Below are 12,778 nucleotides of genomic sequence, written 5' to 3'. Positions count from 1 at the left end.
CGCCCGCTCGACTCGGTGAAAGCCGAGGCCTTAGAGAAAGAGGTGGACAAACTTTTGTCCAATGGCATGATCCGCGACGTATACTATCCGGAATGGCTGGCCAATCCGGTCCTGGTGCCCAAGCCGAACGGGACTTGGCGGGTTTGTATAGATTTCACGGATCTAAACAAAGCCTGCCCAAAGGACTGCTTTCCGCTGCCCAGGATCGACCAGATGGTAGACGCCACGTACGGATTTAAGCTGCTGTCTTTCATGGATGCCTATGCTGGGTACAACCAAATAAAAATGCATACGGAAGACCAGGAGTGCACTAGCTTCAGGACCGATAAGGGGGTATACTGTTACCTAGTCATGCCTTTCGGACTGAAAAACGCCGGAGCAACCTATCAAAGAATGGTTAACCGGATGTTTAAAAGCCTCCTGGGACGAAACATGGAGGTATATGTAGACGACATGCTCGTCAAATCCAAAGCATGCAACAGCCATGCAAGCGACTTAGAAGAATTTTTCGAAGTCGTCCGGAGATACGGCATGAAGCTCAATCCGAAAAAATGCACCTTCGGGGTCAAGTCGGGAAAATTCCTGGGCTTCATAGTCAGCCAAAGGGGGATCGAGGCGAACCCGGAGAAAATCCAAGCTCTCCTGGACATGCCATCCCCCAAGAAACATAAGGACGTGCAGAGCTTGACCGGAAAGGTAGCCGCACTGAGCCGCTTTATCTCACGATCCACGGACAAGTGCATACCCTTCTTCAACATACTGAAGAAATGCCAAAAGTTCGAATGGTCAGATGAATGCGAGGAGGCATTCAAAAGGTTAAAAGACCACATGGCCAGACCTCCTATCCTATCAAAACCCGTCCTTGGAGAAGACTTGTTCCTTTACTTGGCCGTCTCCGAGCATGCGGTCAGTGCTGCACTGGTCCGGGAGGAAGAAAAAATTCAGCACCCCGTGTACTATGTTAGTAAGCGCATGGTAGGGGCCGAGACAAGGTACCCGGTTATTGAAAAATTAGTATTCTGCCTCCTGATGGCATCAAGGAAGTTGAGACCATACTTCCAAGCCCATCCGATCAGAATCTTGACCAATCATCCACTCCGGCAAGCTCTCCAGAAGCCTGAAGCATCCGGAAGACTCCTCAAGTGGGCGATGGAGCTGAGTCAGTTCGACTTACATTACGTGCCCCGGATTTCCATAAAAGGCCAAGCCTTGGCAGACTTCATCACCGAATGCAATGAAGCCGAGGCGACAGCCAATACACCGGAGCCACCAATCCCCACTTGGAGAGTATTTGTGGACGGAGCTTCTAATGAGAACGGTTCAGGAGCCGGAGTGGCTATGATATCACCTACTGGATTGCGGCTCCAGGCAGCACTCCGATTCAACTTCACAGCTTCGAATAACGAAGCCGAATATGAGGCCCTGATAGCAGGGCTAAAATTGGCTAAAGCTGTAGGAGCCAAGAGAGTGGAAGTCTACAGTGATTCTCAGCTGGTCGTAAACCAAGTTTCCGGAGAATACCAAACTCGCGGCGAGCGGATGGCCGCGTACGTAGCCATAGTCCGAGAATTGCTCCACGAGTTCACGGACTACAAAATAGAAAGAATCCCCCGAGAGAAGAATGCTCATGCGGACTGTCTGGCTAAGTTAGCATCGGACAGCGAAATCGAAGAGCTGGGGGTAGTACCAGTGGAACGCTTGGCAGAGCCAAGCATCAAAATAAAAGAGACCACACAAACGGTTGGGCAAGAACCCAGCTGGATGGTCCCCATCATAAAGTACATAACCACAGGTGAGTTGCCCCAAGAGAGGGCACTGTCTCGAAAGATTCAGTATCAGGCTCATCGTTATGTAATGATGGATCAAATTCTCTACCGGAGAGGACTCAGCATGCCTTATTTAAGGTGTGTATCGGACCCTGAAGCTAGACAAATCATGCTGGAGGTCCATGAAGGGTTCTGTGGAGATCATACGGGAGGACCCAGCCTCTCAAAGAAAATATTGAGGCAAGGGTACTTCTGGCCAACAATGAAAAAAGATTGTATAGACTATGTCCAAAAGTGTGACTCGTGCCAAAGGTACGCGAACATACCGAGAGCCCCTCCAAATGAGATCACTTTGATGACCAGCCCCTGGCCTTTCGCGGTCTGGGGAATAGATCTCATCGGGTCTCTACCTACGGGAAAAGGAGGGGTAAAGTATGCAATAGTAGCAGTGGACTACTTCACCAAGTGGACAGAGGCTGAGCCTATGAAGACAATAACTGCTAAGAAGGCATTGGACTTTGTTATTAAAAACATAGTGTGTCGATACGGCTTGCCTCATAAAATAGTCTCAGACAATGGAAAGCAATTTGATTGCGAGGAATTTACTGACTTTTGCAACCAACACGGAGTGGTAAAAACCTTCTCCGCGGTAGCCCGACCTCAAACAAACGGCCAGGCGGAAGCAGTCAATAAAATCCTAAAGGTCACCTTGAAAAAGAAGCTACTGGCCTGTAAAAATAACTGGCCTGAAGAATTGCCAAGGGTATTGTGGGCCTACCGGACGACCCCCAGAACCACAACCGGTCACTCGCCGTTCTCAATGGCGTACGGTTGTGAAGCAATGGTCCCGGTGGAAACATTATTCCCATCCCACAGGAGGACGACTTATGATCCGGCCACTAATCAGGCACTGCTCCAAGAGGCTTTGGATCAAGTCGAAGAACTCCGGGATGAGTCTCAAATACGGATGGCTGCTTATCAAAAGAAGGTGACCAAGTATTTTAACACCAAGGTTAAAAACAGAAAATTTGCTATTGGGGATATGGTCCTAAGAAGGGTTTTTCCAGCCACCCAAGAACCCGGAGTAGGGGTACTTGGACCAAATTGGGAAGGACCATATGAAATCGAGGACGAAATCGGTTCTGGCACTTACAAACTGAAAAGAATGGACGGAACTACTGTCCCAAGAGCCTGGAATGCCGATCACCTCAGAAAATATTACGAGTAGCGAATTAAACTTGGATTTTGTTCAAAGGGTTTGTACCGTCCAAATGTATGCCTCCTCTATATTAAATAAAACTGAGTGCCTTAAAAACAAAGTTTCTATGCCACTCAGGGGGGTACTAGGGTATACCGCACGGACAAACAAAAACAAACTAAGTAAAATATCCTGACCCAAAGGGCAGGTCAATCTAAGTAAAATATCCTGACCCAAAGGGCAGGTCAAAAAGTATGCGCAAAAATAAAAAGCATAAGTATAAAAACCCTGAGCCAAAGGACAGGTTAAAATATATAAGTGTGACAAATAAAGATCGCATATATAAAAAAAAATATCCTAGCCCAAAGGGCAGGTCATATACATATAAATGGCCCGGGGACATGCCTTAAAATATAATTGTCTCCCCTTCAAATGAAAGCTGCCGCCTATATGTAAATTGTTCTAAGGCAGCAGCAAATATGTACAAAAAAAAAAAGAGTTATAAGAGAAACGGGTAGAATCTGGGTCAATAATACGGCAGCTCAGTCAGCCCGCGGAGGAAGACGAGGTCCAATCCGTGCCTCAAGCGCAGCATCAAGCTTCTTCTTCTTTTCCCGAAATCTGGCAATCATCTCCTCGGGTTTGGGATAAAAAGTAAGCTTGATACTCTGATCATTGGTGGCCCAAGCCATGTAGACACCATCATCAAAGCGCTTCGGGCACCGGGCGCAGGAAACAGGAGAAAGGAGCTCGGCCCTCTTGGCCTTCCTGGTGGACTGTTCTTTGAAATCCCTAAGCTCCTTCAACTCCGCAGCTAGAGCGGCCTTGGATTCGATGTCCGACTGGTGAGTCTCCTCTAGAGATCTCACCTTGGCGACCATTTTATCCAAAGCCTCCCTGGCCTCCCGGAGATCTCGCCTGGCCTTCTCGGCAGCCTCGGTTTGAGCCCTTAGTTCCTCCTGATGATGGGCCTCCATCCTGTCTCTCCGCTGAGCCTCGTCCCGAATCATGGCCTCCGCCTGAGCCTCCCTCCGTTTGGCCTCCTCTTCCTTGGCCTTGGCCGCTGCCTCCTGGCGCTCGGCAGCCTCCTGGTAGATCTGCCTCTCCGCTGTGAGGTCTTGGAGGACCTTCCTGACGTCATTCATGTCCCCAAAGTCGGACAGAGCGAAGCCATGGTTTATGATGTTCCTGGAGAGGCGGCCAGCCTCAGCAGCAAGCTGAACCATAACGAAGTATAAGGAAAATTTTCTCAAAGGAAGAAAACAAAATACAAACAACAAAAAGAAAACGCAAAAATTGCAAAGTACTTACCACCGTGAGAGAATGGCTGAGGTCCTGGACCTGGAAGATGGAGTTCAGGGAAGCACAAGTGGCAAACCGCTTGGGCGCACAACGTGTAAGCTGAGAAGCGAACTCGCCGGTCATCTCCGCGGCAAAGGGAGCCAAAGTAGGCCCTAGGAGAGGACGGAACCAGTCCGTTAAGGGGTCCAGATTGAGGTTCCACGGATCATGGTATTCCGGGTGGTTGATGCTCGCCTCAACCTCAGCTCGCAGAATCCTCCTAAGGGCCTCCACTTCGGCATACCCCCGGGAGTACTCATCCATAGCGTAGTTGTGTTTGGCTATGCGAAGCTCCTGCCTCACCTCATCCCCCGGAATCGGGGTAAGCTCGATGTGGGGAGGAGCAGGATTTTCCTCCATCGGGGAGACCCCGCCGTCTAGGCCATGGGCAGGAGTGTCGGCCCTCCGAGGCCTCTTCGGCTCGTCCTGGGCAATCATCTTGCCCTTACGCTTGCGAATCAGAGCCACTTCAGGCTCCTCCTCGTCCTCCTCTGCTACCTCCGGAGGGGCTTGAGGCTCTCCTGTACCCTCAACGGCTTCCTCCGAGAAGGCCCACCCTTTCCCTTGGCCTTCTCCCGGAAGCACCTCCTCGTCATCCACTAAGTCAATGGTTTCGGGGGGAGCGCCGGAAGGAACCTTCAAGGAAGGGGCCGGGGGAGAGGGGGTGAAAGCCGGAGGAGCCACGGGAGTATGAACCCCGGCAAGCTGTTCTAGGATGGCATCCATGGAGGTACCTGTTCCAAAAAATAAGCAAGTGTTAGAAGTTCGTGAGGAACCGCTTATAAAAGATACAGCAAATAAGCTACTCCTACCCGAACTTCCTAATTCGGCCCTAGCAAAGTCCTGAACTTTAATGCTGGCAGCATCATCTCCAAGATAACTGTCCGAGGGCCGAAACCAGCTGGACGCTATGTAAGCTGATGGACCTAAGGGAATAGGTTCCGGAGGGCCGGAGCCCATCCGGGACCGACCTAGGTAATCTCCTAAGTTCGAAAAATAAAATTCCTTCAAACGATCCCCCCACCGGGTCAACGGCATCTTAAATCTACGGAGACGCTCGTCGAACCCTACGGGCCTATGACTGGTATATTCATCAACGGAAGGAACATAGCGAATTATCAAGGGAGACTTACCGCCGGCACCGGAAGTGCTAGCACCGGGAGCACCCGAGTTTGGTTCGGGGGCTGAAGGCTGAGGCCGAGAAGTCTGCTTCTCAGAAGAATCTTCAAGACGAAGGGGCCTCCCGGCGGGATGATCCCCAATCTCTTCTTGAAGTATCTTGTCAAAAAATTTAGCTTCGGACTTCCCGCCAATGGCTTGGCTCCTTCGCACCACCGGACTCCCCACGCGAAGCCCTCTCCCAGAGGCGGCCTGGGCCTTAGAGTACGCCTTCTCCTGGGCCTTCCGGTAGAGATAATCTTGGTACTTCTTCTCTGCCGTAGCAATGAGCTCATCCCGGAAGGCCTTCTCCGCAACCGGCGCCCTCACATTGGGGCAGATGACCCGTGAGAGGTTGGAGTCATCCACGGATTGATGAGAAAGGATAAGTTTGGCCTTCCTACAATTCTCCGTGGTGACTAGGCCCCCGACATCAAGATCGGCGTGGTCGTAGGAGGCGAAGGCTTGGGCCCTTCGAAGGAAAGCCTGAGTGGGAAGCGTCCGCTGGTAAGGTGGGATCCGCACCCACTCCGTGAGAAGCTCCGGGTGGTCCACGGCCACCGAACCGGACGAGAAGAAAAAGCGATGGCGGTACTCCTTAACATGAGTCTGCCTATTATACGGAACCGCCCCCTCGTTAGCAGGGTGGATCCGGAACCCATAAAAACCATCCTTAAGTTTGTCCCCTTTCTTGGGGACGGATACAAGTTCATAAAAATACAAAATTTCCGCCGGGCTGGGAGACCCCCAGCCACGGGCGGTGTAAAAAATAAATAAGCCTGAGAGCAGGCGGTAAGCTTGAGGAATAAGTTGGTATGGCGCAAGGCCGACAAATACAAGAAAATTAACAAAGTAATCTTGGAGCGGGAGCATGGCACCGGTCATCAAATGGGTCTGACTCCAAGCCCCGAAGCCGTGATAGTTATGGTTAGGCGTCTCCGAGTCGCGAGGAGGCCGGTGAAATGTCCCTGAGATGGAGGGTTTGATCCCGGCCACATTAATAATGTTCTCCAGCTGGTGAGGACAAGTCAGGGTTGATCGAAGCTCGGCCGCTTCCCAACCGGTTGCACGGGACTTATACCCCTCCTGGGCAACGGGTCCCAGAGAAACCTCCTCCAGCGTGGCCATACCTTTCCCTTTCTTCTTCGAAGATTTTGAGCCAGAAGCAGACATTTTGTGTTCTGAGAAAAAACAAAAAGGGAAAAAGAAAAGTCCAGCAGTTAGGTCCCATACCAAACCCTAAATCAAGAAAAAGGGAGTGGGGGTCCCCTAACCGCTGGAAAGAGGCCCCCTCCGGACACGTGTCACATGGAAAACTCTGGAGAGAATCCCTGAACAAGTGTCGGGTGCAGTGAAATCGCAGAAAGTGGTTTTGCAAAAAGAAAAAAAAAAAAGAGAAAAGCCATCCTATGCCCTAAGCGACTGTTAAACGAAGAACACATGGCCCTCTTCAAACAGAACTGTATAACTACAGCAGGGGCATGATAATGGCGATTCTACAACTAACACAGTAAACATACAGCAGAACTAGAAGAACTTAAACACTCACAGAAGCCTCTAAGTACGAACCCAGAAAACGAACGAAGTAAATATAAGCATGTTATTATCTAAGGATGCAAGAAACTTACAGTCGATCGTTGAACTGGAGGTACTGAATGTGGTTGAGTGAGAGTTGAGAAGAACTGGCAAAGTCAAACACCGGAAACTGAATGAAGTGTCTGGGTATTAAGACAGTTCGTGCTACTTTGAGGAATTTTCTCTCTAGGAAATTCGAGCAGAAATGGCAAGGAATGGAAAGTAACCGAAATGAAGGAAAGGTGGTGGCTTTTATAGGCAAAAACGCATGAGGAACAGGCGTCATCACCTACCAATCGCACGGTGGGGGAGACGCACGATTCGAATTCCCAAAGATCAACGGATCAGATCAATCTACCATTAAGGCGGTGGAAACGTTTGAGTATCCGTCTGACACCATTAATGCGCCGCATCAATCATGGGGTGTGAAACGAATCGACCTCTGCAAAAGCGAATCGCTGCATTTAATGCCATTATCAGACGCACCTCCACGCGCCCCCAGGTTCGTATCAGAAGACCGAGGAGGCGGCTGGAGACATTCCTGCAAAAAGCAAATCGCTGCATTAAATGACATCATTTAATTTGCCCCCACGCGCTCGAGGCTCGAGCTAGGGAAACGAGGAGTCAACCGGAGACACTTGAACAAGCCTTGGTTTATTTTTACTAAGTAAACAAGGCTTGGGGGGTAAATGTTGCTCCATAATTCGCCCAAAATACGTGGACCAGTCGAGAGGGGACACGTGGATCAGATAACTTGGAAAGATTTGCTAAGTCTTTGTGCGCCACCAAGAAGCGCTGTTAGCATGGGTCCCGGAGGAGGCATCCGGAGTACAAGGTACTCCAGGAAGCTAGTATAGCGTGAAGGCTCTCCGGGACATGTCAGGTCTCTCCCGAACAATCAAGTCGCATTTAATGCTGCATGGGAGGAAGCGTGTTGGGACTGTAACACGCAATAAAGTCTGACGGCACAACCCCCAAACAGCAGTGCTACAGTAATGATCATTTAAGTCTAGCGACGGCTACTCTGCGAAGAGTCACGTCAATCACAAGGCAAAAAGGACATTCTTCATAAAAGCCCTACAGCACCTAGGGATTTGACCATGCATCACCCATGGTATATTCATCGGAAATGCCCAACTTTATGGATACTTACAGACACATGTGTAAGAACAATTCTAGGGATTACCCCACCAAAACACTATAAATACCCCCTCAAAGCTCATTTAATGGGGTCGAGAATCTTGGTTGCAAAAGAGCAAGAAGAGAAAATACTCACCAAGAACATTCTCTGTATTTAAGAGAAAAACATTCTCTCAAGTGTAGAATCTGTATTAAATACATCCATTAATAACAGTGGCTCGTGGACTAAGGCTCATTAACGCCCCAACCACGTAAAAAATCTTCATCTCACTTTCTTACAGCTCTTTATTATAATCATATTTTAATAGTTGCCGAAAACCTCGGTCAACAATTAGTTTTCTATTTAATTAAATACACTAGAAAAATACTTCAAGCAAAACAGATAATATCTATCTAGACTTTCGTAGACTAATTAATCTAATTTCTAATTATAATATATTTTAGTTCATTTATTTTAATTAACCATCAAATGAAAAAGTCACTGATTTAAGTTGGTCCAAAATAAAATAAATAATTTTCAACTTTAATCTATTTTTCAAATAAAATTCGAAATTTCTACATTAAAGAAATGTAATTTCGAAATTTTGGGAAATGATTAATAAAATAAAATAAAATATATTCTGAAAATTATTTAAACTTAAGTTATTCTGAAATAAGATTCCAAACTTAAAATAATTTTCAACTTTAATTAAATAACATGAAAATAACAATATTAAAGTATCATGATGAAAATCAACTTAGATATTGAAATTTTCAATTTAATTAAATGTATTAAATTCAAGAAATAAATAATTAAGTAAATAGGAAACTTAATTATCAATTCTAGTTTAATACTAGGAAAATATACTAAACTTAGATTGTACCAAAATTAATTAGGAAACAATTAATTTCACAATTTATGATATTTTCTTATTTAATATTAGAAATAATAATTAGTACTAGAAATAACTATCTAGAATATATCATTTACTAAGTGTTTTTCTAAAATTAACTTTAAAATATTACAATGAAAAATAAATTTCATATATTTCAAAAGTTAATTATGTTGCTAATTCAATTTTAATTAGGTTAGACTAATATAATTAACCTAATACAATTATTTAAATAAGGCAAATGGGCCTTCACAATTGGGGTAGTTCATGTGAGGGGGAGCTGGGTTCAGTATGTCGTACCCACTTCTATGGCCCCCAACTCTCACACAAGGTCCAAAAGAGAAGAATTTAACCTTAAAATAAACAATTGTTATTCATTGAATAAGCCCAAATCTAATTGGGCCTAAATAAATTTCCTTAGGTCAAAATTTATTTTAGCAACCTAGTCCATTTACTTAGTAAAAACTTAAATGGGCTCCCTATATCCATCTAAGCCCAAAAGCAAACATATAGGCTCACACAGGTCAAATGATTTGGATGGACCCTATCATGTTACTAGGTTTACACAGATGAAAGAAGTACAAAATTTACCTGTTACAAATTATTTACAAGATCTATCGTCAATTGGACTATGATTAAAATCAGATCATAGGATCTGTCACCAAGTTAATCATAGCAATTTAGATCAGATAAATAATAGGTTTGTTAAAAAAATTTGAATAAACAATATAAATAAACAAACATTGTCCATGTAACAGATGTGAATCAAGATATTAATATAATTAAATTATTATTCTTAAACTAACCAAATAAAGGAAACTAATTTTAAAAATATCTAGGTTTATTTGAATCAAATTAAATATCTAATATGACTCAAAAAAAAAATTTAAATATCTAATAAGATCAATGATTTGAAAGGAAAGAATCTTCAATATCACTTTCAGATTTTATAATTTAATAAAATAAACCAATTTTAAAATAAATTTGGTTAGATAATTATTATTTTAGGAATAAAATAATAAATGAATAATAATTACCATAATTATATGTCAAAATATCTCAAATTAAGCAATATTCAAATCTCTACAAAAATATCTATGTTATTTAAATATTTAAGATATGATTTATAAATTTCTAATAAGAAAAAAATGATATATATAGAAAAAAATATCATTTTTATACTTATAAATAATTAAATATTTAACAAAATAACAAATTTTTGAATTTGAAAACATTATGGTAAGTATATCTATAAAAACATCTATGTTAATTTCAAATTTATTAATTATTTAATTTGTCATATAAGATAATTTTAATATAATATTTTAAATAAAAAGACAAAGTTATCTTTTAATTTAAAATATCTTAAATATCAAAATATCTAATCTTATAATTAAATAATAAATAAATATTAAAGAAGTTAACAAATTTTTAAATCTGACCATAATAGGAAATATTTAAAATTGAAAACATTCCAAAATAGAAATATTTAAAAATTGGAAAAATTCCAAATTGAAAATATTTAAAATTGGAAACATTTCAATTTAGAAATATTTAAAATTGGAAAAATAAATTTTGGGAAACAATCCCATGAAAAAATTGGATTTTTGGGGAAAAACCCTCAAAAAATCGCAATTTGTGGGGAACTGCCAGGATAGGCTGCATGCAGCAACCATGATTTCCATTCTTCCAAAATTCATATCTTTCTCAATTTTTATCGGAATCGAGTTCCGTAAAAAACAAAATTGCTTAATTTTTCACAAGGAATCCAAATAAAATATTTTCAAAAATTGAAAAAATATATATCATGGAAAAATTTCGTACAACATTAACATTCATCACATAAGCACATAAACCAACATGAAACCATCCAAATCAACACAGAAACATGCAATCATCGTTTTAATTCATATTACATGAAAGTAAATCATTACCATGGCTCTGGTGCCAGTTGTTGGAAATTATTTTACCAGGATCTAGATTTACTAACAAGTATGTTGGATTAACAACCTAATATGAATTCTAAAACAATGAAAATAAACACATATAAAGTTAGAAAACCTTACAGTGGGTGCAGCGGAATAATATGACTCCCTCCATTCAGATCTCTAGCCCTTGATTCCTTTCTGTAGCAGAGCATCACCAAGATCTGAACGTGGATCTTCTTTTGTCCTTCTTTGATGCAGAAATTCCATAGTCTTCCATACTATGATTGAGATACCACTTGATGTGTGTGGGCACTACTCATCACGTAAGGATTTCGAAATTTTCTCTCATTTTCTCTCTTGAATTTCGTGGCTTATGCATTACACAAGAGAAGAGAACAAGGTTTCTTTATATAGGGAAAAGGGAGATCACAACTTTCCAAATAAACAGTTTCCTCTTTTACTGTGTAATTGATTAACTGCCTTATTTAGTGTGATCCACCACTTTCCTATTATAGCTAGGCTTTGATTAGCAATTACATGGCAATTAAAATTGAAAATAATAATTGGGAAACAAGCAAAGAGGTGCCGGCCATAGGGTGATATGGGCTTCACTTGGATTTTGCAGTTTCCTCAATTTTATTTCAATTTCTCCAAAAATGCCATTTTTCCAATTCTAATCATTTAAATGCCAAAACTAATTATTTAATAACTAAAATAGATTATTAAATAATATTGTCATTTAAAATAATTATAAATTAGTCATACAAAGTCTCTTAATTAATAATTAAACCTAGAAACCCTTTTCTTTACGATTTCATCCTTAAACTGTGAGAATTCATAAAGTAGACATAGTCTAACTTTTAGAATTATAATTGATTAATTAAAATCAATTAACTGAGTCTTACAAGCAGTATGGTCTCAACTAGTATGGGGACCATGGGTCTATATAACCGAGCTTCCAATAAGTCGAACCGAATTTACCAAGTAAATTCCCTAACTTATTAATTCCTCATTGAATCCACACTTAGAACTTGGAATTGCACTCTCAGTCATATAGAAACGCTCTATATGTTCCACGATATAGACACGTCATTAGTTATCCATTGTTATAACCCTAATGTGATCAATGATCCTCTATATAGATGATTTACACTGTACAGGGATTAAATTACCGTAACACCCTACAATGTATTTTATCCTTAAAACACTTAACCCTGTATAAATGATATTTCACCTAAGTGAAATGAGATCTCCACCATTTATCTTCGTTTGGTTAAGCTCGAAGGAAATCATCCTTTACTTCTATTTGCCAAATAGAAGCTATAGATTCCATATTTATGTTAGCGCTCCCACTCAATTGCATTACCGTGTTCCCAAAATGTACGTATCACCCTGATACAAAACTAGGCTTAACTAACAAATCAAAGAACACGAATAACACTCTTGAGATTGAACCTAACCATATCAGGATTTCGATCATGTGATCTAGGATCAACAGGTGATATTGAATTGAACAGATATTACGGTAAATTTTAACATATCTAATCAAAGTTCAATATCGGTCCCTTCCGATGTATACTCCATACATCCGATACTGGTAAACTTTACCAATGTCCTGGAAAGGACATAACACTTTTCCAAGGTGTAAGAATACCTATCGCTGATTATACCATGTCAGTCTAAATCCAGTGTTCTGACAAATCAGGGAATAAACTTTTGAACATATAATAAAGATTATATTCCACTGTGCTGACAACACTATAATCTTTAACCAACTCATATGTTCTGGACTTAAAAAGA

This window comes from Cannabis sativa, chromosome 7 (assembly GCF_029168945.1).
Source record: "Cannabis sativa cultivar Pink pepper isolate KNU-18-1 chromosome 7, ASM2916894v1, whole genome shotgun sequence".
Lineage (NCBI taxonomy): Eukaryota > Viridiplantae > Streptophyta > Magnoliopsida > Rosales > Cannabaceae > Cannabis > Cannabis sativa.
This window is presented reverse-complemented; position numbering follows the sequence as displayed.